The 27,878-nt window shown below is 39.4% G+C and overlaps 1 long non-coding RNA gene across 2 annotated transcripts in view; it reads right to left on the bottom strand.

The window, feature by feature from the left end:
* The window catches only part of LOC114012352 (uncharacterized), a 73,949-nt gene that overhangs the window by 37,745 nt on the left and 8,326 nt on the right, over nucleotides 1-27,878 (bottom strand). The window contains exons 2-5 of one of the 2 annotated variants that reach the window (XR_008748228.1): nucleotides 24,818-24,920; nucleotides 22,958-23,012; nucleotides 21,470-21,554; nucleotides 15,942-16,516 (exon numbers count right to left, since the gene is read on the bottom strand). This is a non-coding gene — a long non-coding RNA (uncharacterized LOC114012352). Of the gene's footprint in view, nucleotides 1-10,501; nucleotides 16,517-21,469; nucleotides 21,555-22,957; nucleotides 23,013-24,817; nucleotides 24,921-27,878 lie in introns of those variants that run through there. The other variant, XR_003554741.2, reaches the window with a different exon arrangement.

Genomic DNA, 27,878 nt, shown 5'->3' with positions numbered 1-27,878 from the left:
CCAGCTTTTAAAGGTCAAACATGTAAACTTAAGAAGTGTGTGTGAGTGTATACTAGTTGCAAAGCTCTTTTTTGTCAGTTCTATGAAGCAATAACCCATGAAATATAGTTGATATCTCATGGGCACAGTTCTCCATGCCTGCAAACATTTAAAATTGCACTTGTGGTACATAAAAGATTTATAATGATCTCACCCACAAATATAAATTTTATCCCACATAGGAGAAAAAGACCTAGAAGCAGAAGCAGTGAACAGCTGAATATGAGCACAGTGTCATAAATTCATAACACTTACAGCTTTTTAACAACCAGTCATAAATGTGACTGATTTCAATTTAATTTATGAGACTTTGTGATAGAACCAGGATTACCTCCTCAAAACTGAGTTTTAAACATAGCGGGTACAATTATGGCCTTACTAGGATGTCAGTTGGGGCAAATGGGATTGAGGTGGCCATCTGGAAGGTCCCTGAGTCATGCTGCATGTGCAGGGGCAGACAACTGGAGCTGAATGAGCTCCACCAAAATGTAGCGGAGATCCTACTATGGCTCCATGCCAAGCAGCACATCCCTTCGCAGCACAACCTGCCACTAAGGGACACGTTAATAGGGGCTGTGCAGCTTGCCATCACCAAACCCTGCATTCTTTGCGCTGATACAGCTGGGCAATAGATGGCCAAGGCATACATCACGGTACTGCTGTGATTGTTTATCATGCAGGTAAGTATCAGATTCACCTCATCTCCATCACTCCATCACCTCCCCCATACATTCACATGACTCGGTTCTTGTAATATTTTACACATATTTTGTCTGGACTGGAATTTTTAGTGGCAGTTATTTGAAAGGAAAGGAGAGCTGGGAAGGGACCGGAAGACCAGAAAAAGCACCAGCCAAGAGAAGCTGCTGAAATAAGAAGTCAGATACGCTTGCTCAAGCATGCTTCCTCGGGCATCGCTGGAACAGCTCATGTCAATCAGCTGCCATAACTTAAAAACCTTTGCTTTCCAAAATGCAAAGTCATGTTTCTCGCACAACTGTATTGTTTAAGTCCAGTATCTATGGTAAAAAAAAATAAATCTGAATTTCAGCTATGTGTATCTCACAAAAACTCCAAGACAAGCCCTGATATCTGGCAGTTCAACAGAACCGTTTATTTTCTTGGACATAGAGACTGAATTTTATTTTGGGTCTGGCAAGAGGAAAAATTTTTAAATACCCTGGGGAGTCAGAGTTTACCTCAGAGCTCTCTCTTTCTGCACCTGTCAGAAGTTTGACTTATTTATTTTTTCTCTACTGTACATATTGGCAGCTTGGAAACCTAACAAACAAACAACTTGTGTATTTTTCCTGTAACCTCATCAGGAAAAACCAGGAGGAATAAAATATGTTTTACTACCTAAGCTTTTTGCTTCCATTTTTATCTTACATTGTACTTGTTCTTACACATGGAAGATAACAAACATTTCCTTGTGTTGCCTACGTGTATGTATTTGAAGGCAAAATATTATGTCACAGTGTGAAGTTGTAATATTGTGCCTATTAAAACATCAAAACTAGCTCAATATAGAGGTGAGGTCAAGCTGCAGATGTATCCTCAAAGGTATTAACTAAGGAGAACATTTTAGTCCCAATTATTTTTAAATGTGTGTTGACAACTAAAATGTAATTCTTCTGGTTTTGAGGAATAATGTGCTTGCTAATAGTTGATGGCTACATCATCTGAAGAGGCAAAAGTTTTTATGGTTTATTCACATTTTTTTTAACTTTAAAGTGTTTACATTTTCTTAACAAGAAGATCACTGACCAATTAAGGAGAGAAAATGTCTAATGACTGACAGTTTCATGATATTCGTTACTGTTTGATACCTTAGTCAAACTAATTGCAAACTATTAGAAAGCAGCATGGTGGTCTACATGAAATGTAACAGTGAAATGAGCTTCTTGCGCAAAATTGTAGATATAGCTGTAGTCAGCCCTGGGTCAAGAAATAATGCTGAATTAACACAGTGCGCATAGTAACTCTCAAAGCATGTTAGAAAACTACATAATTACTACATGTTCTGTAATAAAGAATAAGAAAGTGATTACAGACACCAAAAAAAAGTTAGTGGTGTCAGCACTGGGGTCTCAGAAGGTGGTCTGTGCTTTTCAGAGATGCATAGAGGGGAGGAAAAATGGTAAAGCCAGTTAGCAGGACAGCTTGCAGAGCCCTTGACCTCAGAATAAAGTGGTTTATATCAAGAGCTCTTCAGTGTCTGAGGGGAGACCTCTCCATACCACACTGAAATCACTACAGTACCCAAATAATCTGGATGCATCCTGGACTCTGGGGCAAAGTTGCAGAAGCCAAAAGCTCCAGCCGTGGCCTAAGACACCACTGGTCTGGTTTGTTGCTGAAAGGCCGTGTCTTAGACAAGTCAGTTCTCCTAATAAGAGATACATACCTTTCTTCTAAATACCTATCTCAGTTTATATTCTCCAGACCATCATGGTTACCAGGAGTGTTGTTTCAGGTTCAGAGAACAAGAACATTTCTGTCTCTGAAAGAAGCAGGAGAATCAATATGCATCCAAGAGCTTCACTAGGACGCAAAGCTTTTAAGAGTACAGAATAGGATTTTTTACTTAAAAAAGAAATAACAGCATCACCAAAATGTTCCAGAAAGGTGAAGTGGGCTCAGGTGCTGAAGAAACCCCAATGAAAACCTCACCTGTCACCTTCAGTGGGATCCTGCACACAAACAAAATCTGGGCTAGAATGATACTCTATTTATCTGGCCAAGGTATGCACATGGATTTGGAAGCTCTTCTGATTTTCTGCAAGTATTTTATGACTGCTATTTTGTCTCCAGCTAAGATGAAAAGAAGAGGCTGAAACAAGAAGAAATAGAGTTGTTTGTGTAGTCAGCACATGTCAGTAAGCCATGTCATGCTCTGAGTGAGGCTTCTGTGCCAACAGCAGAGGTGCAATTCTTTCCTTTTCGGTTCCTCATAAAACTCATAGAAAAGTAGCATTTGTTGAAATCATGACTGTAAGATTTTTCTACACCTGCATTTAGTCTTGCAGTCATGACACCTTGGATGTTAAATTTACCATTGCCTCTCCTAAAATAGAATGACCTGCAGGAGGGAGAAAAGGACAGGTATTTATATCCTAATAGATGCAGAAACACAACTTGCATTTGCCCGGATGCTTCAGCTATTAACTAAAAATTAATATGAATTTCTCAGAGGGCAAGGAAAAGGAAGAAAGATAACATTTTCTTCTTAAATCAGTGGTCTGGAGAAATGACTAGAGAAAACAGAATAAGAGGTTACTATGCTTTCAGTTCTTCATGACAAAATATAGTTAGTCATAGTTGTAGGGTCTTTTCCAAAAAGTCTTTCAAGTATGGCAGCCCCAAACACACAGTTCAGATGTAGGCTCATTTCCACTTCTATCAGGAGGCAACATGACCATATTCAGGTAGCTTGTATCATAGTAAATTCAAATGTCACAGCATCTAGAGCATCTAACTTTAAAGGTGTCAGGGAGGCTTCGTTACTTACTGTTGTCATATTCCGAGTCTCAGCTGACTCGAAGGGAAACAGCAGCTACGTGGCCAAACTGGCCAGCAGCTGTAGACACGCTGAGGAGCGTCTCTTATGCCTGCAGTCAAGATTTATTCAAGAAGTTTTGTATGTGCCAGTGTAAAAATAACAGATCCCAGAAAGGCTCTGAAACTGTAAATATTAGGGTTATCAGAGCTAAACAGTTAGCAACTGAGTCACACCAAAAAAGCAGTTACTCATGTGCACAGTACATTTTCAGTGGCAGGTCCTAAATTTGCCCTGCTATAGTGACTAAAACGTTCTCTCTGCTTTTTCAGAATATTATACAGTTGTCATCAACATTTATCAACCCAGATAAAAACAAGTATTCAACTTAGCGCTCTGATTACTGGTAGTAAAACAGCTATGGAGTTGCAGGAAGCAAACAGCCAAACATGCTTTTGCAATGCTGAAGTAGCATTGCAAGTAGCGTGAAGTTACTCTTTGCTCCTTTTTCTTCTCAGATTCAATATTCCTGTTCATGTGATACAAAGTTTAAGCTGAACTAGCCACCACTTTGGCATCAGAAGAACAATGTATGATTTTAAATGATTGCTGCTTGACAGCCTAGGTACAAAACTTGCCAGATAAGGACTGAGGAAATTTTTAAATATCCATTTAACTGTTCCACAGCTCTGCACATTTCAGACAGAAAATCATACAAGCCCCAGGTTCTGTCAGGCATTGTCTATTTACAGGAGAAGTCACAAGAGAAGAGGGAGATTTAAATAAATAAACAAATAAAATCTATTTGGTAATTCATTCTCACTGTTTCCTGTACTATTCCAGCACCTATATGCCTTTTACATGCATATTTATTGTGGGATCTTTGCATTTAGGTGTACCCCAAACACTAAGCACATCTGTTGATGATCAGTAAACCATATTCTGAACTTGCTTGATCTCCCTGAGCTTTCTCCAGCCTTTTTCCATTGTATCTGGAAATAAATTGGGTGTTTACATGATGGCGCACAAAACTATGTTTTTTCCATGAGACATGAGACACCAGATAACTGGAAGCACTAAAGGCTTCAGGGTGGCAGACCCCTGTTGATCTAAAACATGACCTAAAACATATCTAAAAAATAAGTGTGGACCAGCACCACAGCTAACAACTGGGAAGCAATGAGAAACACTGGAGGTGGTAGTGATGAAATTCATGGGATATTGGTTCTGGTCCTGGCCCTGCTACTGGTTTTCCTTGCCTTCAAAAAAACTGAAAAAGGAAGCTAAAAGTACTGCAAAGTACAAGTTGGTCTGTGAGCAAGAAGTAAACAGATACTAGATCATTATTTCAGCACAATAACTGCATAGCCACTAGGGCATGTTGAGTCACACGCTCTTTCACGTATCACTTGAACAGCTATCAAATTCACATAGTAGCTATCCCCCAGAGAAACAGCCTTAGTCATCACATTGCTCCTGGACACCACAGGGGTTTCCACAAGACAATTGGTGCATGGTGGGTCACCAGCCTCCTCACAGCCTGACCAAAGACAAGGGGCACACGTGACTCTGAAGGTGTACATATGTAACACTGCTCTTGACCACACTACCATTTTTTCTACTTCTGATATTTTTCATTCTCCAGAAACTTCAGTCCTTCCTTCCTTCCTTCCTTTTTAACCTGTCACAGTATGAAAAGGTCTCGAACTGCCAGGAGAACACTGTCAGGGTGGGAATAAACCATGGCTGAAAAGGTTTTCCATTTTTCTTGTCTAATCATACAATCACAAATAGGAAAGAAAGGGTGTTAGACATACCTGAGAATTTGCTTTTACACAAATGCTTTTCTTCACCTCCACACACACACAGAAGGCAGACATCCAACTACGCTTTCCTCATCTACCTTTCAGCTCATGAGGAACAGTAAACCAGTCTTTCTGTTCTGCAAATGAATGGGTAGACCCACTAGCATTAGTCAGACCTTAGCTAATGTAGACAAGGAGATGATAAAAGTCCATGCAATTTACTGCTGGTTTAATGAAACATATTCACACTGAAGAAGCGCTACTTCTTTTCTTTTACCAGCTTCACTCACTTTATTATACAATCCTTCGTGCCCGTGCCATTAAATCCACCAACTTTCTGGACCATAGCCTCTACAGACATCTTCCACTCAGCTAATGAATATCGCCCAGACAACATTCGTTTTATCGGCATCCATAAAAGTCCTAGCTTATTTGCCTTGCAAAAGTTAGATCTTTATTGGCTGTGTATGCTTCATTTAGTTAATTAAGAAGTAACCAGCAACAGCCTTGGCTTACCCTGATTTTGAGAACTTAGTCTCATTAGTCCATTTCCAGTGCTTTAACATGTCAGTTTTGCATGATTTTTTTTTCCTGTACATTTTCACGTAGCCTAAAACAATGACTAATAATCATTTACTATAATTTGTTTCTATTCTAGTCATGTCTGAAGATTCATACTTGATTGTGTATCTGGTATGTGTTCCAAAACCACAACAAGAGAAAGTCCATGCTTCCCAGAAGCTCACAATACAAACAAGAAACAAAAACCAAAAATACAAACAAAAAAAAGTGGAAGCAAAAATTATATTATTAATGAAATATTGACTGATAAGATGACCTACCTATGGTAACATTTGAAGCCTGTGAAAAAGCCATGAAAGTCGGTAGTTATTTAATTATTTTTTCCCCTGGCTTCTTTGTAAAAAGATATCAAATGCAGTTAAACTGATTTTAAATTCTGTGAAGAAATTCCATAGTGCTGTATCTGAAAACCAGTGAGCATGTTTTAGGCATTCATTCGCTTGGTGGGCTTTTTTTTCCTTCCATACAGGGTTTATTCATACCTCTGGGCATTCATATATTGGTGGTCAAACAAGCCTAGTAACGAAGTTCAGCCTTACTGAGCCTTCACAGTGTTCATTCAGTCATCAAGAGAAATCAAAGAGCCATTTTGAACCAAAGAGCCATTCCGGCTTGTGATTAGTATGCTATGTCATTGCAGGATCTGACCTGCACGAAATTCACTCCTCTCTTTCAGGTGCAGCATGAGGCGCTTTGGCAGGGCTGTGATTTGTTCAGCACGCCGGGGCTAACGCCAGAGGCTGCAGGCAGAGTACCTGCTTGCAGCAGGGATGCTTGCTAGCAAACCTGTTGTGAGACACAGCCGAGACCCATGCAAGATGAGGGTTGATCTACCTCTTCATCAGGTGTTTCCACAGGGCACTGGTGAACAGGAAAATATTTGAGATTGAAAAATGTTTCCAGAGAGTGTAGGAGAAAATACTTTGTGGACACCTCTGTATATTTTTTAGCGGGTTTTCCTTTTTGTAACTCATTTATGTGCAATGAAGGGCCATTTTCTATATATTATTAGGACATTTGCCTGTTAGGTAGATGACTGTTTTGCAGATACTTCTGAAACAAGGGCAATATATGCTATATAAAGTGCTTTCTACTTTTCACAGGCTGACCATTTCATGGGCACAGATTTTGTGCCAAGGCCCATGTGGTAGAAGCAGAGGACATGGGGCACATTCAAAGCTCTCCCCTAAAACACACAGTCCGCAGCCTGCTGTGCTGTTCCTACAGCACTCCTTGCCAGCTGGTTTTAACCTGATGAGTTTTGTAATGTAAAAAGAATCCAGACTTTCAATACATTGATCTTTTTATTATTACCTCCTTACATGAAAAAACACATACACTGACTACAGTCAAGGATCTCCATTCCTCAATTTTTCCTTGACTTGCTTTTGGAAGGAAGGAACAAAACCCAGCAATAGCTTTTCTTGCCCGCTTTACATTCATTTAGAATATTTTGTTGAAATACTGCACTGAACAGGAAGCCTCTCCCCATCCCCGAGGGTATTTCTAATGCATTGATACACATGCTAAAGAAAGATTTGTGTTCCGCATGGACCATGGCTTCAAAAATAGTAGCAGCTCTGCAGTACAAAAGGTGCATTGCTCTGAGGGAATGTTCCGCAGTCAATCTGATGACTTCTGTGACCTTTTCCAATGAAATGAGGACGATCATAAGACCTACGCATTGCCCCCTCAGTCCCCAGCCTCAGAGCTGTCGATGCCTTGGTGAAAGCTGTAGCTGTACATACTGCCCTTGCAGCAATTGCCATCCAACACAAAAGATGGCTTTGAGGACAGAGCCAGGCTAGCCACACAGTGCCAAACCAGAACAGTGCTGGATACAAGTTTTAGACTGATAGCCACATTCTGATAATTGCACTCTATTATAATATTTCCTGAATTTATCATTAGAAAAAATAAGTCTAAAAATAGGGATTCCTGCATGCAGTGGTCCATAATTTTGAAGGGTAACATAAAAAATCCCAGCAATCAATGATTGTGCATTGGGAGTGAAAGCTGTTTAATGTCTAAGTCTGGGGAAGAACAGCTAAGACATCCGGGTTGTTTTCTAAGCTCTGACACAGATTTCTTTTATCTCCTGGGGCTTAAACAATAGGAAACTGTTCAGTACCTGCAGCCTGCAGCATGCTTTGGAGCCCTGGACCTTCAGTCACACAGAATGGGATCAGGTTGAACACACTAGGGCTCTCTTCTGGCCTTCAGGGGAAGAGGGGGTTTCATCCACCAGTATAGCTTGGAGTGAAAGCAAAGAAATCCTCCAGGACCTGGGAAAAGCATGTCTTCACTTCCCCAGTACTGACCTTCTTTAAGAATAAAAGGATAGAGGGGAGGGAAGTGGGGAAGGCAATATAAGAAAAGATGACAGAAAGCAGGAAAACTGGGAAACCTCCAGCCTTAGTAGGTCCTAAAGTATTGAAAGTCTTCAGGTTAACACTGTAACAGTGAGAAGAGTTATTGTCTCTGTAAACACAACGTGCTGCTGTGCCTTTGTAAGCTGTGCCAAAGGAAGACTGCATTAGCTGAAACAGGTCAGGAACCGACATTGGATAAACAGCAGCTTGCATACTTTGGGGAGCTGAAAAATATAATAAGCAATAAGTGTACTCCCTCAGAAATTCTCCTTCATTCATTTTCTTGCTTGAACTGTGCCCCCAAAATCTGTACAGAGGTCTGGGTAACGTGTCTTACATTCTGACATTTCCAGGCTTTAACTGACAGAGAGCAGAAATGTCATTGAAAAAAGGAGCATCGACAGTAGAGAATATGGGCAATTAGGCCTTTACCCTGACACATTTGCCCAGGCAAGCAGGCTCCATGAAGTCAGAAACGTTGCTTGAGCGTGGTCTAAGACTGCAGTGCGGAAAGCATTTAAACACATGCTTTTGATTTGAACAAGACTTGACCAGCTACTTAAAGTTAAGTGCAGTTTGATGAACTGAGGTTTGATGAATGGTTGCAAGATCAGACCTTTACACCATTCAACTCAAAGCTGCTTTTAAAGTCTCTTCACTTCCATGTTTATAATGCTGCCTTCTAGAAACATCACTATTCAATATAAACCTTGCTTATTTTCCTTCACAGTGGCATTAAATCCTGAAATTAAATTAATGAGTTGCTAATTTTCACTCTGTAAAAATGTGTTGACACGAGGAGTATAATAAACAATGGTTGGGTCAGACACATAGTGAAGCATTTACCTGACCTCAAGCCATTATTATAATTAGCTCTCTCTGACACATTACAGTTTGTTCTTCAATCTACCACTCACTGATCTTCCAAAAGGACATCCACACAACAGCATCAGTGCATGGTCCCAGGCATACTGGGGAGAAGTGCTTTCTGTCCTATAAACAGCATAGCAGAATGCAGTGTTAAGCCTTTCCAAGGCTTTAAGCACTGTGGGAATGGTTGTGATTTCAAGTTTTTTTCCTTTTTGGTCAATGTTTTTAAACCATCATTTTACAGGAGACTTGGACATTTGGTGTTCTGTCACAGCAAACAACAAACTTCAGCATCTCAGGAGCAATAACAGCAAGAAATACCCCAGACCTGTACAGACTCACACCCACAGTGGAATCCTACAAGCCCACTGTGTACTGTTCTTGTTGCCCCTTGTCATGAATTTCCTCTTATTTGAATATCTGGCAGTATTCTGGATGAAAAAAAAAAAAAAAAAAAGATTTAATTTAAAGAAGATTATCAGCCTGAGTTTTTTCGTTAAATGCCAGATCTTTCCAGTTTTCACTATAAAATACAAATAGGTTATTTTTATAATATGAAGAATTCCGCGGGGTTTTTTTTTTCTTCTTTTTTTTTTAAACAAAGGAACATATGATGTCATGGACAAACAAATATTGTGTTAGTTTGTTTCTAATAACGGACACATTTTTTAAAGTTAGGATAACAGGAAAAAAACAAGATAAAAGGAAAAAAAGATGAAGTTAGTGTTGAATGAATTAATAGCAGGCAGGTGGCTGGGTGGGTGTCATGGCAGATAAACACTGAGATGAAGCCAAGGTAATTATAATTATAATCTGGCTAGTAATGCTTTCAGCTGAGGGTGTATAAAAACCTCCGTAAGTTAATACTGAGATGTTCAGATCAAACTCCTTCTTGCCTGCTCCCCCAAAACACAATCTCATATATTCAGACTCATGCTTTATGCATTTTTTATTTTCTGAGCGTTTCAATCAGTATTTTTTAAGAGGGCTATTGTGTTGTAACTAGAGTTCAACCAACTTTCCACTCTCCTCATGCAATACTGGAAAACATGAGTATGCAATCAGCCGAGTCTCTCCTGACCCCCATGTTTTGCTGGACAGAATTCACCTCTTTCTATCATTCTCTTTCGCAGGCTTTTTCTCCCCACTGTGCTATTCATGGGGGTATAAAATGCTCAGGCAAACAGAAGTCAATGGCAGATGTGTCGGCAGCACTTCTTTCTGTAATTTTACTAAATGGATGTAGCTCATAAAAGCAGCCTTAATTAATGGAAACATTTTAAAGGCACTTATAATAAGCGAGGAAAACAACAGTTGCCAAAAGCAAACTTTATTAACGAAGTATGTTTAAAAATTATTTTCCTGAAGGTGACAAAAAGTTTTATGTATGCAGTAATTCAAAGAGGTATTTATTCAAACACCCTAAAAATCTTAAAGGACTCAGATTTGGGACATATTTTCTGGAGGATGAAATGGAGACAGGACAGTTTTCTTATTCCTGTGTGACAGAGGGGAAATGCTTTTGCTGTGCCTCAAGAGTCTTCTATTATTTAGGTGTCTGAACCTGAAAGGTGCTGAGTGCTCTCAGCTCTCATTGACTTCAATGTCACCTAGTCCTTCAGCCAGCTTCAACAGGATCTGAGGTAACATCACATCCCGCAGCAGATGTTTCCCCCATAGAGCATCTTCTGTAGTGCACCCCACATTCAGGAACACCAGGGCATCGATTCAGGTTCAGCAGAGCCCTTCAGTGCATGCTTAAGTCTATCCCTAACAAAAGACCACTTCAGCAGGATTTAGACACATGTCTAAAAAATCAGTGTGTGTTTAAATACTTTACCCTCCTGAAAGGAAACAGCATACTACTTTATTTTCTGGGCTAGATGTGACACTATGTCATTGTGTTTAAATATTAAATCACCATTTTGGAAAAAAAAATTAAATAAATATCATAGGTTAATATATTCGCAGCAAGTGAACAGCCTGGACAAATCCCCTTGCCATTTTCTAAAGCCATCACAATTCATTTTTGCCTGTGTACACTTTGCATTGTCTTCCTATGGCAGAGATGCGCACGGAGAAACTGAATAAACCCCACGTTCTTGTTTCATCAAAGGAAAAGGCCTTCTTTGGGAAAATGCCCCCTCACACACCATCTGACACTGGCTTTCCAATCAAATATAAAAAGTAAAAGCAAACTGTCCCCACCATCTGTGACAAAGTCCCTTTAAATCTTCAAACACTTCTCTGTAAAATGTAGCTATTAGTAACAGCCATACATTTTGCTGCATTTGTACATTAGAGTTATTTCCTTTCATTCCTGATTGAGACAGAATCATTGTATTATTAACCCAGAGAAGTTCTCTGTCCTTTTTAATTCCAGAATAATGAAACTCATTGGAACTTGGCGGCATTCGGTCCTGCTGACTAATCATTGGCATTGGCTAATGGCAATTTTTAATCAAATCTTATTATTAAATCAGAATATAAAAGATTTAGAAAATGCAAGGTTGCAGCTAGAGGTCATTAGTCATGAACACGAGAAGTAATCAATACAATTATGGTTGCTCAAATTGTGTTGGATGGCCCAGGTGGCACAGTGTGATAATGCGTTACCCTTTCACCTCTGGTGTCCTGCCTGCATCGCAGATAACAGCAAGTATGCTGGTTTCCATCTAATCTCTGGTGGATGCTTGAACATGCAGAACCCATTAACAGGAATTCAACCAAATGAGCTAAATGCAATTCTTAGTCACATGGGTGTAAATTTTCAGTGGAGTTATTCCAGATTTACACTTGCCCTGTTGCAAGATTTTTAGCTGTCTATTTTAAAGCTAAGATATTGCATTGGATAATAGGAGATGAGCTGGAAATGCTCACTTTACAAAGCCATCAACAGCCTAACCTACTGTTTTTCACCATAGTGCAAATATGAAGTAATTAGAACAAGGGCATTGTAGATTTATACTGATGCTAATGAGTGCAGAGATCAATTGTTGGGTAATTCCTTTTCAAGATGAGAGCGTTTTACTGAGGTTGCTTCATTTTGTTTGTCTTAGGATCATATTTAAGAAAGGATCATGAGGAAGAAAAAAAGGGAAAGACTAAAAAAAATGAGAGTGTGGGTAGCAGGTGGAGCTACAAACAATCTGTGGAAAAAGCTGTACTTCATCCTAATAAATGAATTTTCCATCTCAAACTGGTGTTAACTCAATGGCACTAGAAAAGTTTACACCAGCTGTGAATCTGGCCCTACTGGCAAGTGTTCAAGCAAAAATATTACCATCCACACGCATTTACTTTCCAAAAGACATGCTTTTATTTATCTCCTTTTAACAAAATTATTGACTCAACTCCAATGTTAGGCAATCTTTTTAAGGATTTCACACTTGCATCTACCTGGACAAGGGGAGCTGGTCTCCCACCCCTTTCAGCAGGAACATTGAAAAATGTCTGGTTACCAGCAGAGGTTGATATCTGGGGCATATACCTATCAGGAGGAGTATTACCTTCACTAAGAATTAAAAAAAAACCCTTAAATACTTATTTTGGACATAGTTTTCTCTTACAAAAATGCATTGGTTTCACTTTGTGTCACTGTATTCCATGCACTGATCTACCCATCCACTCTCTAAAACAAACAATGGAAATTCCAACACCACAAAAATACTGTGTTCACATGAAGGTGAGATCTCCTTATGAAAGCCTGACCAAAAAAAGTGGACCATCCTGAATTATTTTTTTCTTTTTTGCGCACAGTGAAAATACCTCCTTTTTTGTAATGTTTCATCCTGTGTACCTTCATGTATGCATCAGAAAGAAACAAAAATTCACACGGCAAGCTAACCACCAACCATAGAGCCATAATTGCTTTTGGAAATATTGTGCTTTAAGACATTTTCATGTCAGCTGTATGTGTTCGGGTATCATCATAACATGGTGTTTACACCAGATTAATACCATATGCTGTGTGGGAATTATGTCAGGTTATAAATGGAAATACAGTAGAATATCTGAAATTCAGAAGTGCATTAGAGTATGATTTCTTTTAAAGTGCTGCTAATCAAGAAGAACATAAGTTTGAATAACATTACTTTTGATTTCCACCAGTATAGTGCGGATAGAACCGAATTCCAGCTACCATTAAGATGCATTAAACAAGTGTTAATATTATCACCAATTAAAACTGTTTGTACACAGCATTAGTGGACTCGTGACTTCATTAAGGCAGCCAGGAGCGCTGCCACAAAACCATGGTGAGTCCACAGATCTGATGAGAATCATGTTTCCAGCTTTTTTTCTCCCAAAATGATGCCACTTCTCCACGTCTCCTTTAGGTCTCTTGTGAGTTCTGTCAACACATTTCAGTTCAAAGCTGAAAGCATTTCTTTAGTCTGCATTTGACTCACTGCCTAAGTAATTTAAGTTGTTGAGCAGGTCAGGAATAGAAATAAAAGTACACATAAGTGGGGGAAGGTGAGGGATGTGGCCAAAGTGGGTCTAAACAGAAAACAGAGTCAAAACCAGACAAGTCCGAGTACCAAAGCTTGTAAAATCCAAGGGAGCTTTCCACCGATTTTAGTCAGAACCCCTGGGAATGATGGTGGGGAGAATAATGACGGGTGTCGAGAGAGATGGCATCATTACAGCAACGGAGTTCAGCAAAAGGAGAGCGGCCACTGACAGAACATGCAGGTTTACCAAGGGAGTGTCTTCCCACACTGCCCAAGAAGATGCCGTGGGCTCCTTCACGGGCTAAGCCAACTGGCTCCAGGAGCCAGATGGCCACATTAAGTCAGCATTGTGTTCCAGGTCTTGATCCCGCTCTCTGTGGTGGTCATTAGCTGCAGCACCTGGGCAGCACTCAGGCTCCCACGTGGAGCAGCTTCCCACTGAGCCGGGGCAGAGCGGGAGCAGAGCCGAGCCCGCTCTCCCCGACGTCTCCGCAGACCTGACCCACATCTCTTTCATATTCAGGCTGTCAAAAATTAGGCAAACACCTGACCCCTTGTCTAGCTCCTTAAATTCATGCTCAGGTTCTTCTGAACAGACCGCATTACTCAGGTTAGCAGATTGGAAAAAAGAAAAAGCACCAGAAAATGCTCACACACAAAGTTAAAGCTCCAAGTTCAAATAAAAACGTCACATTATTAAATGCACAACACTGTATGGGAAGTGTTCAGAAAATGACAGTATGTGAGGAGATCTCAGAAGTAAAGTAATCCCTCAGAAAATAGTATTCAGGTCTCAAGATGATTTTTGTTTTAGAGTGGATACACATGCTGTAGGATCACAGTTTCTCGTGTAAAGTATCTGCAAGACACTCTGTGGAGTGTTTTCCTGTGCTGCAGTAAGGTCTCCCATTTTCCATTAAAACATGGTATGGATTCATGTTATTCACTGAAACATTACCTAACTCTCTTAGGGATGACAGATTGCCATTTTGATTAAAAATTTAAGGGTATGCTGTTGATTTGACCCTGATTCATATACTGAGTAGGACGTGATATCTTTTGTGCTAATCCAGTTCCAAGCAGATTAATATATATATACACATATATATATACACATACACACATATATAAATATATGTATATATAAAAAGCTCTGTTGGAGGATTGAATGTAGGAGGAGAGCATTAACTCTCTCTTTACACAGTACCTATTAATATGAAAATTACTGTAATATGATTAACTGCTCCTCTTAACACCAAAGAGAGCGAGTCTTGAGAGATTATTTTGCAAGGTGATAACGTTTCCCTATCCAGTTTGTAACCCTAGGGAAAACTGAAAAAATATGGATTTTGATATGAACAATAATGAAATGGTAAGTGATATAGCTTTGCTGTCTTATAATGACTGTATTAATTTGCAAGCTGTAGTGCTAAACCAGAATAGAGGTGCTCAAGGAGATATGCCTGCTATCTAGGCAACAGTTAATATGATGAAAATGCTATTTAGAAGCAGCTCCATGTTTTTATCATAAATATAACTTTAATTCCTTGAGAATCTCCATAAAGTCCTGGTAGAATGTAATAAATGCAACATAATCTAAAAGAGAAGACTGTAATTTATAAGCATTCCCAATATTAGTTATGGATCTTTTAAAGTTTAAAAGCACTTTCTGTAAGAGAATCTATCCTATATCTTCCATCCTATATTACTTCCTCAGTTTAGAAAAATGACTTAACTGTGATAAAGAGATTCAATTTTTACCTTTTGCTTGCTTTTGAGTCAGCATGGCAGACCTTATCTATTAATTTGCCAGGGAGAATTTCTCTTCAACGCTGCTCTTTTCCTCAAAAGTGAAAAAGACTTTTCAATTTTAATTTTAGTGTAGGAAAGAAGTACTCCACAAGCAAATGACAAAATGGAACTATATACAGATTGACGCTTTATCACCAGACTGAAAGTGCAAAGCTTCTGCAAATGCAATGCTCTTACAATTGTCAGAATTTTGTATTACTGACATTTCTACATGACTAGGCTGAAGAAGCCTTTTTATTCACTGGTGGGGCTATACTCTACAGATTTCATGTCACATTCACTGAAGCTAAACTTAATTTGGCAAGACCATAAACCACAGCCAATATTTCTATAATAATTGCCTAACTTCAGCCTTTGGAAAACAGTATTTTTAATATTTCTTGGAGGTGGCCTGAGAAATGTAGGACTGAACCAGGCAACAAACACAGGATTGTACCAAGTTACCCACCACATACAGCACAGACCTCAGTCAGAGTCTCCATGGCGCTCATGTTTTGTCTTGTCTTACCTTGTGTCACAGTGCAAGTATGCTGGCATGCTCTACACACACCTTTCTTCGGACAGAAGATACCACAATAAGGCAGGATGAGGAGGAGTAGTGGCCCCTAAGTGCTGCAATACATCACCAAGCTTGGCAGGGTGCTGCACAGAGTGTTCCTCATTCACAAGCCACTGCTCCCAATGTTTCATTCCTGAGGATCCATTTCACAGGAGCACCTAACATAAGCTAACAGGCTGATGTTCATGAAGGGAGAGTATTTAAGGTTGGTCTTGCCTGGCTGCATGAAATAGATATAAAGTTATTTTTTTTCTCAATTTTCTTACGGAGTGCTGAATGAGCACGGTCCAGGCATTGTGGGCAGAACGGTTCAGCAGCTGGGTGTATCTCACGAGGCAGATGTTGTTTGTGACAGGCTGAAGCATGTGATGTTCACACAAGCTTTGTAGGCAAATTTGATGTTAATGAACACATAGTGGTGCGATAGAGGTGAGGATTTCCTAATGGATGGCGAACGCTTACATCCTTCTGGGTAAGGACAAAGAGAAACCTTGCTTCTCAAGGAGGGTTTGGCTTTTCTAGTCCTGCTTAAAGTACAGAGAGAGAAAGAGAGAAAAGGGGTGTAGTGGTAAGCTTCAGAGCACATCTTCTGATGTTTATATGTGCAGTACATTATCATAATTTTTTCTCCCTGTGACAGTGGCACCAAAATGTGCCGCGACACGTTGAAACAGACTTCCAGCTCCAAAGAAGAAAAACACAAGGGGAAAAAGGTATGGGATATTAAAATGTATGTATTCTGTTTACTTTTTTTTTAAGCAAATATAAAGCACCTCCAACTGTTCATCAGCCAGATCAGCAGCTGGCTTATAATCACTGAGAATGGGAATACGATGAGAGGAGATTCTCTCTGCTGACTGTCCACAGAAGCAGCTACTCTAATAAGAAGCTGTCTCCCTTGCTACATATTCTACATGTTTTGTATTCTTCAAGTCTTTGCCACCTTCTCCTGTGTTAGAACTGACAGAAAATAACTGGGAATCTGAAGGATATTCTCCCCACACTGGTATTTTCCTTTAAACAGTCTCTTGGGTTAGGGGAGCAGGAAGGAAGTTTTTTGTTCAGCTTTGGTGTGCACAAAGTCTTCATTTCTGTGCAGATTGCAGGATGTTATGGAGTTGGCTATGTCAATATTGTCTGAGTGCATTCGTAAACCCTGTAGCTCTGAGCAGGTAGAATTCTGTCTGTAGCTAAATGATAAGGCTCTATCTGCTATAAATATAATAACATCATCCACACACATGTACAGATGGCTACAAAAGAGTGATGAGACATCTTGTTTTGCCAAATATAGAACTTAATGAAAGAAACCACAGACTACATTTTAGCTCTTGAGACTTTTAGTCTTTGAACTTTTGAGTTCATGTTCTTGGTTATGAGAATATTCAGGGGTTTACTACATCATTTAGTTCTTCCTTCCCCCACTAAAATCCTAGGGCATGAATTAATTACAAATAAGAATCTTGGCACAGGTTTCAATTTAAAGAGAAACATTTTTTTTCCTGCTAACTTTATGCCTTTTCTTCAGGAGATCCAGTGAAGGGACGATTTTAGATTACAACGGGGAACACAATCATCCCAGAAAGGTTTGGGAAAAAAACACATTTTCTTCTAAAGGTTAAAACACTTTTCAAAAATTTGTGGTTTTTGAAAAAAAAATTTCGAAAAAAGAAGGATCTTTCAACACTGCTATTAAAATATATGTGACCATTTTCATTTAGGTTTATGCAAAAAGAATCCATTGTCTGACAAGTCTACTGCCAAATTCTCAGCTGGTATAAACCACCATTATTCCAGGTTGGTGGAGTAACAGTGCTGTACATCCAGCTCAGGATTTGGCTCCTGTTTTCTATTAACTCTGATGCAGGTAGCTGGATAAAACTCTGTGGCCTGCGTTTTACAGGTAGTTAGACTAGATGCTCTAATGGTCCCTCTTCTGCCTTTAAAATCTATGAATCTAATGAAAATTATGTGTGTGTGCCAAGGGGAAAATATACCTGTTTACTGCACAAAATTTTTGTGCCTCATTTCACAAAAGACATAGAAACCTGGCTATTTCTTAAGCCAGGATTTCTTTTCACAGTATTGATAATTATATTACAAACAGTATTTAGCACATGAAATTAATAAATCTTTTGCTTCCTCGTTTACACCAGTTTCCCATATTGTATTAGTAACCACACATTAGCTAATCAGCAGGTTGAGGGGAAAGCTGCCAAAAGCCTATCTGATAATTGGCAGCAGTCAAACAATCATAGCAGGAAACTTTACACTTCCTGCAGACAAGGCTACTGATGAAGACAATGCTGAGATAAAACTTTAGGGAAAAAATTTAGGATGTTTAGTTCTTTCATGTTTAATGATGTCTTGGAAAACTGGATTCACATCTCACAGGGAGACAACAGGCGTTTTGCACAGAAACAATATAGATAAGCACCCAACACCACTTAAGGGAAACTCGGTAATCTAGTGATCATCTAGAAACACTTGTGAAAGTTGTTTTCTGCCAAATTTTACAAGCCATTTAAAACACCTTTTCTATCTGTCTAAGTCCATATATGGTACAGTTATTACTGTAATAAGTGAGCACTTGACACATATCTCTGCCCAACATTCCCCTGAGATAAATATCAACACATCCATCCCACAGGAAGGAATTTTAAACACACATCAGCTGAGTTTTAGACTCACCCAACACTTTTGGTCTTCAGATAGGATTTAAACCAAAATTCAATATTCTAAACTTCTGCCCATCTATTGCTTAGCCTTGGCATCATCTGAAGTCCTTCAAGTGTTTATATTTTCCCAGATCCTCTCAGGGATTCTCCTTCTAGGCATACATAGAAACACCAATTTTTACAGTATGAAGAAGCTAGGAATCCAAAGTAGCTTTGACTTCCAGCATTATCCACAGCTTGGCATCCTTCGTTTACCTCGTTCTTGGAGGCATTCTTGCTAATGTTTTACATCAAACATCCCTCAAATTAAATATAGTAACAGTGGCTCAGAAAAGCAGGGCTGAAGTTCTCCCACTTCTGCTCACACTTTGGTGACTCAGTCTCCCTGGGCCATCACAGCTGCAGGCCTCTTTCACAAGGAGGAACCATTTCAGCAAGAAATTATGAGATGTCCTTACCGCAAGATATCCTATATCTGAACAGGCAGGACAATTTTAAAGACGTGGTGGAGAAATAAACATGTCCTAAGAATTGTGCTACAGGGCTTTGAAAGAAAGAACTGCTGCTCTGTTCATTCTATAAAGCAAAGGGGTATGAGAAGGTACGAGATTTTGAATCCTGAGAAGAATTAGTTCCTATATCTTAATATATAGCACCTACATTCCTACAAGGAAGGTATTTTGGAAACACCCTTGGCACAAGCAGTTTTTACCACTTCTCCCTACTACAGATGGCTGATCAGTGCCTTTCCTCAAGCTCCTCTCATGCCTAGTTGTTAAATTAGAGAATAAATCCTAATAAATTTCTAATTATGTAGGAAACAACTCTCTTTAGGCAGCTTTTCTCTTCCCAAAGAAACAAACACCTACTTTCACGAAACAAACAGGGAACAGCCAGGCCACAGATTAGGTACAAGTCCTGAACTTGAAATTGTAGCAAAACACAGAATCAAAGAATTTCAATTGGCAAAGGGAGAAAAGTACTATGTCACCTATCTTGTCTTCCCCAGCCCACCTGGCCTATTCACTGTTTCTACTGTCTTTTATACTGCCTTTGGGCTGTCCTTCCATTCCCTGCATGTTTGCGGCCCCACATACAGGGTCTTTATTCACACCACAGACTTAAGGCAGGGTAAACAAACAAACACAAAACAAATATAAAAGTAACAACAGGAAAACTAACAGCTGAAGAACAATCAGTGCACTGCAGTCATTTCCAAGCGCCTTATGCTGGTAAAGCTTCAAATACAGTATTAGTTCAGTAAAATGTACAAAAAGTGAGGTGGGGAGTAGTAGACAGCGGACTAAAGTCCAGCCTAATCTTTGAAACCAGGCTGCCTTTGCAGCCATTGAAGGCATGTACACTCCTTGGGAACTGTGTGTTTTGGGGAGAGATTTGTCGTGCCTATGCTATCTTAGAATAGGATCACCATCTGCTCGTGTTTATTGAATTTTGCCTCTATGATCTCCTTTATGGATCTGAGATTAAGTTCTTTGGCCAGCATAGGAATCAGATTCTGGGACTGCACATCGTGCCTTTGTCTGGGGTACCTCCAAATATACAGAAAGTGAGGCCACACATTTGCACATTTCCCTTCTACTATGTGCTGAATCCTTTGAACTATCAAGAATAGCAGGACCTCAAAGGATATTCTCATTACCACCAAGTATCAAAAGCAGAAGGAAAATGCAGGGCAAAACGCCATCCTTGAGGTAATCCCTAATCTCACAAAAAATCTCTGGGAGTTTTGTTTTTACTTTCAATGCAAGCAGATCAGGACCTTCTAGTAAGCCATGTGTTTTGTGGATTAAATGTTCATTTTTCCAAGGTCGCACAGCAAAACGGAATGATAGTCTTCCCCTACAAATTTCAGATTTACCATTTAATTAATTGACTTCGGCAGTTGGCACACAACCTTTTAAAAAAAACATTCTGAAATGTCAGCCTTGAAGGGGGGAAAAAAATCATTTGATGAATTTAATCTAAGTGCCAACCAAAGCACAAATGTTCCCTGTGGACCCGTTACAACACTGGAGTTCACAACTGATTGCTTGGGAATGAGCAAACTAATGCAGCAAAATATTTACTAGCTAAGTAGATGTAGTTTAATATACACAACTCTACTCGCCAGATATTTATACCTGTATCCTGGAAAATGCCGAAATCTTCAGAGTTGTTAAATTATTAATTTAATTAAGGTAAATAAATAGAAATACAGGTTGTTGTTTTCCCAAAAAAGAAGTTTCACAGACCAAGCGTGTTCATTTATGATTTCTTTTTTTGTTGTTTTATTTTTTTACAAGTGTGAGAAACCACAAAAAAGTTTTTCTCCTGCTTCCTGTACATACATGTCGTGCAAATTATAAATAGTTTACTGGATAGTCTTCAGCAGTGAACTTCAGGTACCATCTGTACATATTTCTGGCACTATTTATTTGCAATTAACCAGGGCCTTATGTTTTATCCCCTGCAACTTAAAGATTTAAATTCTGGAGGAGGTAAGTTTAGCAGAAGGAAATATTCAGTTCAGCATCAGGCTTTCTAATGAACAAAACCTATACCACTACTCCATTTAAACCTTTGTGACTGAGAAAGATTTCTCTTCCTAGGTAAAAAGAAGCTCTTGGTAAAAAAAAAAAAAAAATAAATGTTTTAATAGCACCTGCAAGTGCAGATTAAATTATTTGTAACGATTCATTAAACTTGATGGCTCAGATACTACACCAGTGAACTCAAGCTCCACTGATTTCACCAGAACACAAGGACTTAACTAATAACTGAGAGACTGTAGTAATTTACCCCAGGTGACTCAAGGTGTCCAGTCGTATAATAACCCTTTCAGCCTGCATAGCTTCTCTTGAGGTCAGTGTTTAAAAAGCAGAACCTGTAAGAGAACAGATAGTGATGTGAGGAGCCAGAAATTTTATTGACACTGGAGACCGTTTCTTCTTCTCTTCTTTCACCACACCACACTCATCCCACCCCACCCACAGAAACTGCACATCTTGAAACTTGCAGATGCACTCGTCTATCTTCAGAGACACCTAGCTTAGGGAGAGCACTTGAGCAAAATGCAGCAGGTTCAGAAAAATCCCTCTATTCATAAAATCACTCGAACCATCTACGTGCAGCTTCCTGTATGAGAAGTAGTAGTCAAAGATACGGCAATGAGGCAGAACTATGAGCCACACTGACATTTTCAAGAAAGACACACACAACTGCATCACCTGTTAGCTAAATCCCTCCTCTGCTTCTGAAAATGGAGCTAAACTGGGAGGGCAGCAATTAGTTTGTGACAACATAGTGCACCCCAGCTCTTCATAGCACTACTTTCACTAACGCTATTTTAGTGTCCTAAGTGCTGAGTGATAGGTGCTTTAGCACCCTTCCCAGAAACACCCACCTGTGATGGTAAGATTGGTGGAAATGACTCGTGATGCTGAAAATATAAACATTTTATCCCAGACATTGGTCACATTCTCCTCAGCTGAGTGAAATTCTCTGAAACCTGCTAGTATACAAGTATATCTGTGTGTGAGCATGTATAGAAGTGAGGGAGGGAGTGGGTGGGGAAAGTATGTATGGTACAGAACAAATAAAACAGAAAACCCCAACCTTATCTCTTTCCATGCACAAGGAAAGTCTATTTGTGCCAGTGCAAGTACTTCTGAAGCAAACAAACAAGACAAGAGGGAGTAAATGACCGTGTTTCCCTCCAATTTTTTTATACCATCCCTGAGCATTGGTATCAACACATTAAGGAGAGGGAACTGGTCAGTGGTACAATCAGGAGAACGTGAATAAACATAAAACAGTGAGTTGAAAAGTGATGGGGATTATTGAAATTTGACTGCCTGGTTAAATTAAATAAGGGCACACACATAAAAAAAGCCAAGCCACAAAACACTAGCATCACCATTTCACAGAAATAAGTTTTGCCATTTCTTAGCATAATTTTACTGGAATTGAGTAAAAGACACAGAAACTCTGAATTCCCCTCCCTCTTCTCAGGTTCATTAGCACCAAAGGACGCAATGAGGAAGTTGTGACTGGGAAGCAAGTGGCCCTGCTCTGAACATCCCACTGTGGTCACAGCAACTGCCACCAGCTACCACACACATTCACACGTACACTTCACATATCATATCAATTACAAAACAGAATATCTGAAAGTACCCTTCAACACGGGAACAGTTTTGCTGCATGAGACCAAAGGTCCTTACAGCCTTTTGTCTCATTTCCAGCAATGGAGCTAAGGAAGAGTAAAAGAACAGGGCAAATACATACTCACAGTTTCTCAGTTCGCTCACTCATCCCTTCACGATCTGTTGCCAGGGACTCTCTGGTAAGAAGATATTTTAATAGCTCTTAATGGATTTTTATTCCATGAAGTTGTTTTAATAACTTTCTGTGCAGGTCTAAGCTTTTTCTTGCGCTCGTGAATTCACAGTCTTAACTACACACTGTGTATTTGTTCCAAACCACCATCCAGTAGCTTACATTTGATGCCTTCTAGTTCCAGTGTTGTGAGAAATGTTAAAGAATCATTCTTTATTCACCTTCCCCTCCCCTATCACGATCTCAGGGATTTCCATCACCTCCTCCTTTCACACCGAAATCCCCTTGCCTGTTTCATCTCTCTGTCTGCAGAAGCTGTTCCACACATTTGACCACCTTTCTTGCCCTCATCTGTGTTGAGTCCTGGGCTGATGTTTTCAGAGAACTCCAAGATTTCTTTTGAGTGCTGAGAGCCACAGCCATTACCATGTATCTAATGCTAGCACCACTTTACACCTATTACCACTGAATTGTATCTGACGTTTTGTCACTGTCAGTCAGTACCATCATATTCCTCTGCAAATTTCTCCTAATAGCTTTGTATAATTTGTAAGCTACTTTACTTCAATATTTCATTTGCCAGGTCTTCTACTAACAGGCATATATCTTTGAGGGACTATATACTAGCATATAATATATACTAACAGCATATATCTTTGAGGGACTTCACTGATGAGTTTCTACTGGAAAAGCTGACCATTTATTCATAGGCTTTTAGTTAGTCCTTACAGAGAAGCAGAGAACCAGGAAAAAGGGATTAAATAAATACTAGAAATCAGTCTGTTATGATGACATACTGGCAGTTCTGCACAGTTTGATTATTGGTACTTCTTGTGGTACCTGTGACATATGGTTCACAAAATAAAGGGTCTTCCTCAAATATCCTGCACCACAAAACTAAGGAACAGCATGTTAGGGTATGAAGTTTAAAAAAAATCTTTTGGCTGAAAACACTTCATTAAACTTTACTTCTCATTAATAGCTCTGGAAAGGTTTTTGTATGGGGCTACTGTCAGCTTTCCACAAAGGCATCTGCTTCTTCTGAAAATACAATATTCTTAACACCTCCAAACCCAAAGTGCTTACACTTGGAAATGATGCCATGGTGGTGACTAATAGCAGTTGTATGTATTTGCCTTATTTCCTTCCCTATGAGCAGCGCTCTCTGGCTAGATACCATTTTTCAGTATGCACCATGGCCCCAGATTTCAATGATGGAGCTTCCAAATTCAGACCCTACCTTCCCCTTCAAAAATAGCTGCAAAACATAGGCAGAAAACCTCAGTTCTCCTGCCACTACTTTCAATTGTTGTGCTCTTTTTTTCTGAGTTGAGTAACTTTGGAGTTCAGAAGAAAGCTAATATCTGGGGTCCAAATGCTACTAAGAGTAGTTTAACAGATAATTTAGATGTACATTTTTAGAAATGTTGAAGTTCTTCCTTCATTTCCTATTCTGCCTCTATAGGAAGTGTTTGTATACCTGTTTGAAGGGAATGGACATTCTCCAGCCCATTTCAACTGCTGACTGCTGGTCACTATTGATTTTTGCAAATGGTCAGATTCCTTTTGGGGCATTGTATGGTCAGTAAGCTGCACTGGCAAGTCATACAGTAATACCATCATATAGATTCACTTTAAATAAGCATTTGAAAAATGCAGAGGATGCACATATCTTACCAGATAATTGCTTTGTGTTTTCCAGTATCATGATTCTGTTTCTCACAAGAATAACTTGCTTCATTTACAACAAAGTTAATGATTGGTTATGCTCTGTAGATCATTGCTTATAAAGGTCCTTGATCCACCCACCTGCCAGGATCATATTCTGCAAAACTGGTGGTGCTTTTTCTCTTCACATCTTAAGTCTTTGAGATGAGCCTAGGTGGTATGGAAGTTGCTGACCAGAAGTTACCTGGAATGAGGTGAGTTGAAAACATGAAAGGAACAGATCTGTAACTGCTGCCTTCTCTGTACCTTACTTTTAATTTTGTAGTGAAACATTGAGTTTGCATTGGTGGGTGGTTTTATTTTTCTTCAAGAAACTTTTTTTTTTTATATATTGCTGACTTCCCAAGACTCTCTTCTTTTGAGTGGGATATTTTCTCCCTCCCACATTTGCATGTCTTGTGCCAGAAACCAAAAAGAGGAAAGGAAACTTTGTCTTTGGGGGAGGGGGAGATTTTTCCTTTCCTAATTCAAAACACATACCAGCAGCCTGGTAGAATTTGTATTTTCTCAGGTTATTGGATTAGATTCCATCAGAAGTGGTCAAAACGCAAACTCAGAAGGCCTGGTATGAGGTTATTCATCCCGGCATCCATTTTTGAAATAAACTGGTAGATATTCGTGATAGTCTGTGAAGTGACAGTATGGCAATCCTCCCATTTCCCCCTTTGTCCATTACCCAGTAGTCTTCTACTGAATCATCAAGGTACAGTGACAACCCCTAGGAGCAAGGAAGTCCAGAAGCCATGCCTGACAGTGCCCAAAACTGAGGGCAAAATAAATCCAGACTGCAAGTCACGTCTAGAACATATGATTTCCTTCCACCGCTTTTCTACCACAACTAGCTCCTTCACATTTGCCCTGCTTTCACAAATTCATGGAAAATATAGTAAGAAAGCACAACATGGCGCTGGAATGTTTCTGGATGACATAGGTGACTATCAGTTCCTCCTTCAAGTCTGGCATGCATGAGATTTATTCATGAATAAGGGTTAATTGGTTGGACTCTGCATTGCCATCACAGCACCTACACGTGACTTCAAGATGCTTCTGCCAGACACGTAGGGTCAAGGGGTAGGAAGAAAGGCTGTGGGTAGGTGTTGGGCCCCATGGCCAAAGCAATCCCTTTCTGAAAGGATATTCTTCTACAGCAGACATGTATACTTTCCTTCTGCACACAAAATGGACAGAACAGACTCTAAATAGTTTAGAGGACCTTTCATACATTTTATTTGTGCTGGCCTGGTATTGGTTACTCAAGTAGTCCCTTTTATAAAGCACTCTTTTAACAGCAAGGGCTGTGCTTGGCATAGCAAGCACTTAGCCCCTGCTGCTCTGTGGACGTTACCACCATATCATAATGCCATTGATCCATAACATAAAGGCAAACTTTGAAAATAAGCAGGACCACATCTTCCTCACAGTTACTTTCAATGAAACATACTTTTCATGCAGTGATTTAATTTCAGTAGGACTAGCCCAATAAGTAGGGTCAAGCCCTTGTAAGAACTACAGAGGATAATCTTGCTGATCTTGACAAATTAAGTAGTGTCACAGCACTACTCTTTGCATTAGTGTAGGAGGCCAACAAAATCATTGCAAGAGATAGAGTATTAGGACATAATACTAAAAACGGCGTTCCTATAGTTACATAGTTAATACAATGTTTTGGATTGGAGACTTGAACCTGCAATTTGGAAATCCGAAGGTACCAAGCTCCGTTGCTTTCTCTCCTAGCAATGTTTTGTGTGGTCTTGAGGACCATCTGACTTTATAATACTATCTTACCTGTTCCACAGAGGTACTGTGAGCATTAGTTAATGACTGCTAAGTGCTTTGAACACATAAAACCCCATGCCTCACAAATCCATGTATTATGAAATATAATTATGTAGTTATTGGAAAAGTCCCTGATTGTCTCTTAGAAACAACTGTCATGCAGCACTTACTATACATAGGGAGTGATACATAATGATGAAGCAGTTAAAACCGAAAATGATACTCTTGCTTCTAGACAGAGCATTTGCATTTTTTGAGAAAATTCTTGTTTCTTTTTAGGGATTGGCATAAAAAGCTTTCAGAAAAGCTAAAAATACTTTTTTATATTAACTAGCTTTCCTTTTCTTTGGGCTAAGCACACAGAGGTACAGAACAGTTTTGATGAACTTCTGAATATTGACATTAAGGCTAGAAAACTTCAAATGATAGTATGTTATATGGGCCCATTTTATGTAGCAGTAAGGAGTATTCATTATGAAAGAATTAATTTATTCTGAAATTATGATTGTATAGGTTGCCCTTGGGGACAAGACATACCATAGCATTTCACCCAGGCACTTCTGCACCAACCCTATAATTTCTGGCCAAGGTAGAAGAGCTTTCAGTAAAGATATGTTTTAAAATCTTAAATATTGAGAGTCCACCAGCACCCTAAAAAAACTGCTGTAGCTGCTACAGTCTCATACTTGCTATATCCTGTGTGAACTTGTCCAGCTTAAGCATTCAATCACTGGATCTTGCTATGGCTTTGTCTGCTAAATTGGAGATTCCCTGTGTATTGGAAAACTGTTTCTCAACTTGGGACTTTAAGACCATGATCAAGTCACCTCTTAACCTTCTCTCAGATAATCTAAGTACACTGAGCTTCTTTAATCTTTCAATGTCAGGCAGGATTTTCAGACTTTCAATTGTTCTTGCTGTTCTTTTCTGCAACCTTTCGAGTACGCCTTAATCCTTCAGAAGTAAGGACATTTAGCAAAAGGATTACAGGATTCTGGGATAGAAATCCATGGGAAACAGCCATAGCTCTGGAGCACTAATCATGGGAATGGTATTAAAAGCAGTGGCCATCAGCTTTTTGCATGGCCCCAACTAAGCCAGGCTGGGAGGTTGCTCTCAGGACAGAAATTGAGGAATTTTCTCTATCCAGTGGCTGGAGGTGAGAACAAGGCAAAGACCTTCAGAGCCAGAGTCTCTAGAACTTAGTCTTTAACAGGTTAATTTAAATTTTACTATGTTAGTATGTTTTGGGTTTTTTCCAAGCTGAATTAGAATCAAACAATTCTGTTAAAAAGCTCAGAATTCTCTAGGAAAAAAATTGAATCAGCTTTCCTCACATGATTTTATTAATGATATTAGAATTTTT

This window comes from Falco peregrinus, chromosome 7, assembly GCF_023634155.1.
Source record: "Falco peregrinus isolate bFalPer1 chromosome 7, bFalPer1.pri, whole genome shotgun sequence".
NCBI classification, from domain to species: Eukaryota; Metazoa; Chordata; class Aves; order Falconiformes; family Falconidae; genus Falco; species Falco peregrinus.
The sequence above is the reverse complement of the archived record's forward strand: the minus strand, read 5'-3'. Positions and strand labels throughout refer to the sequence as shown.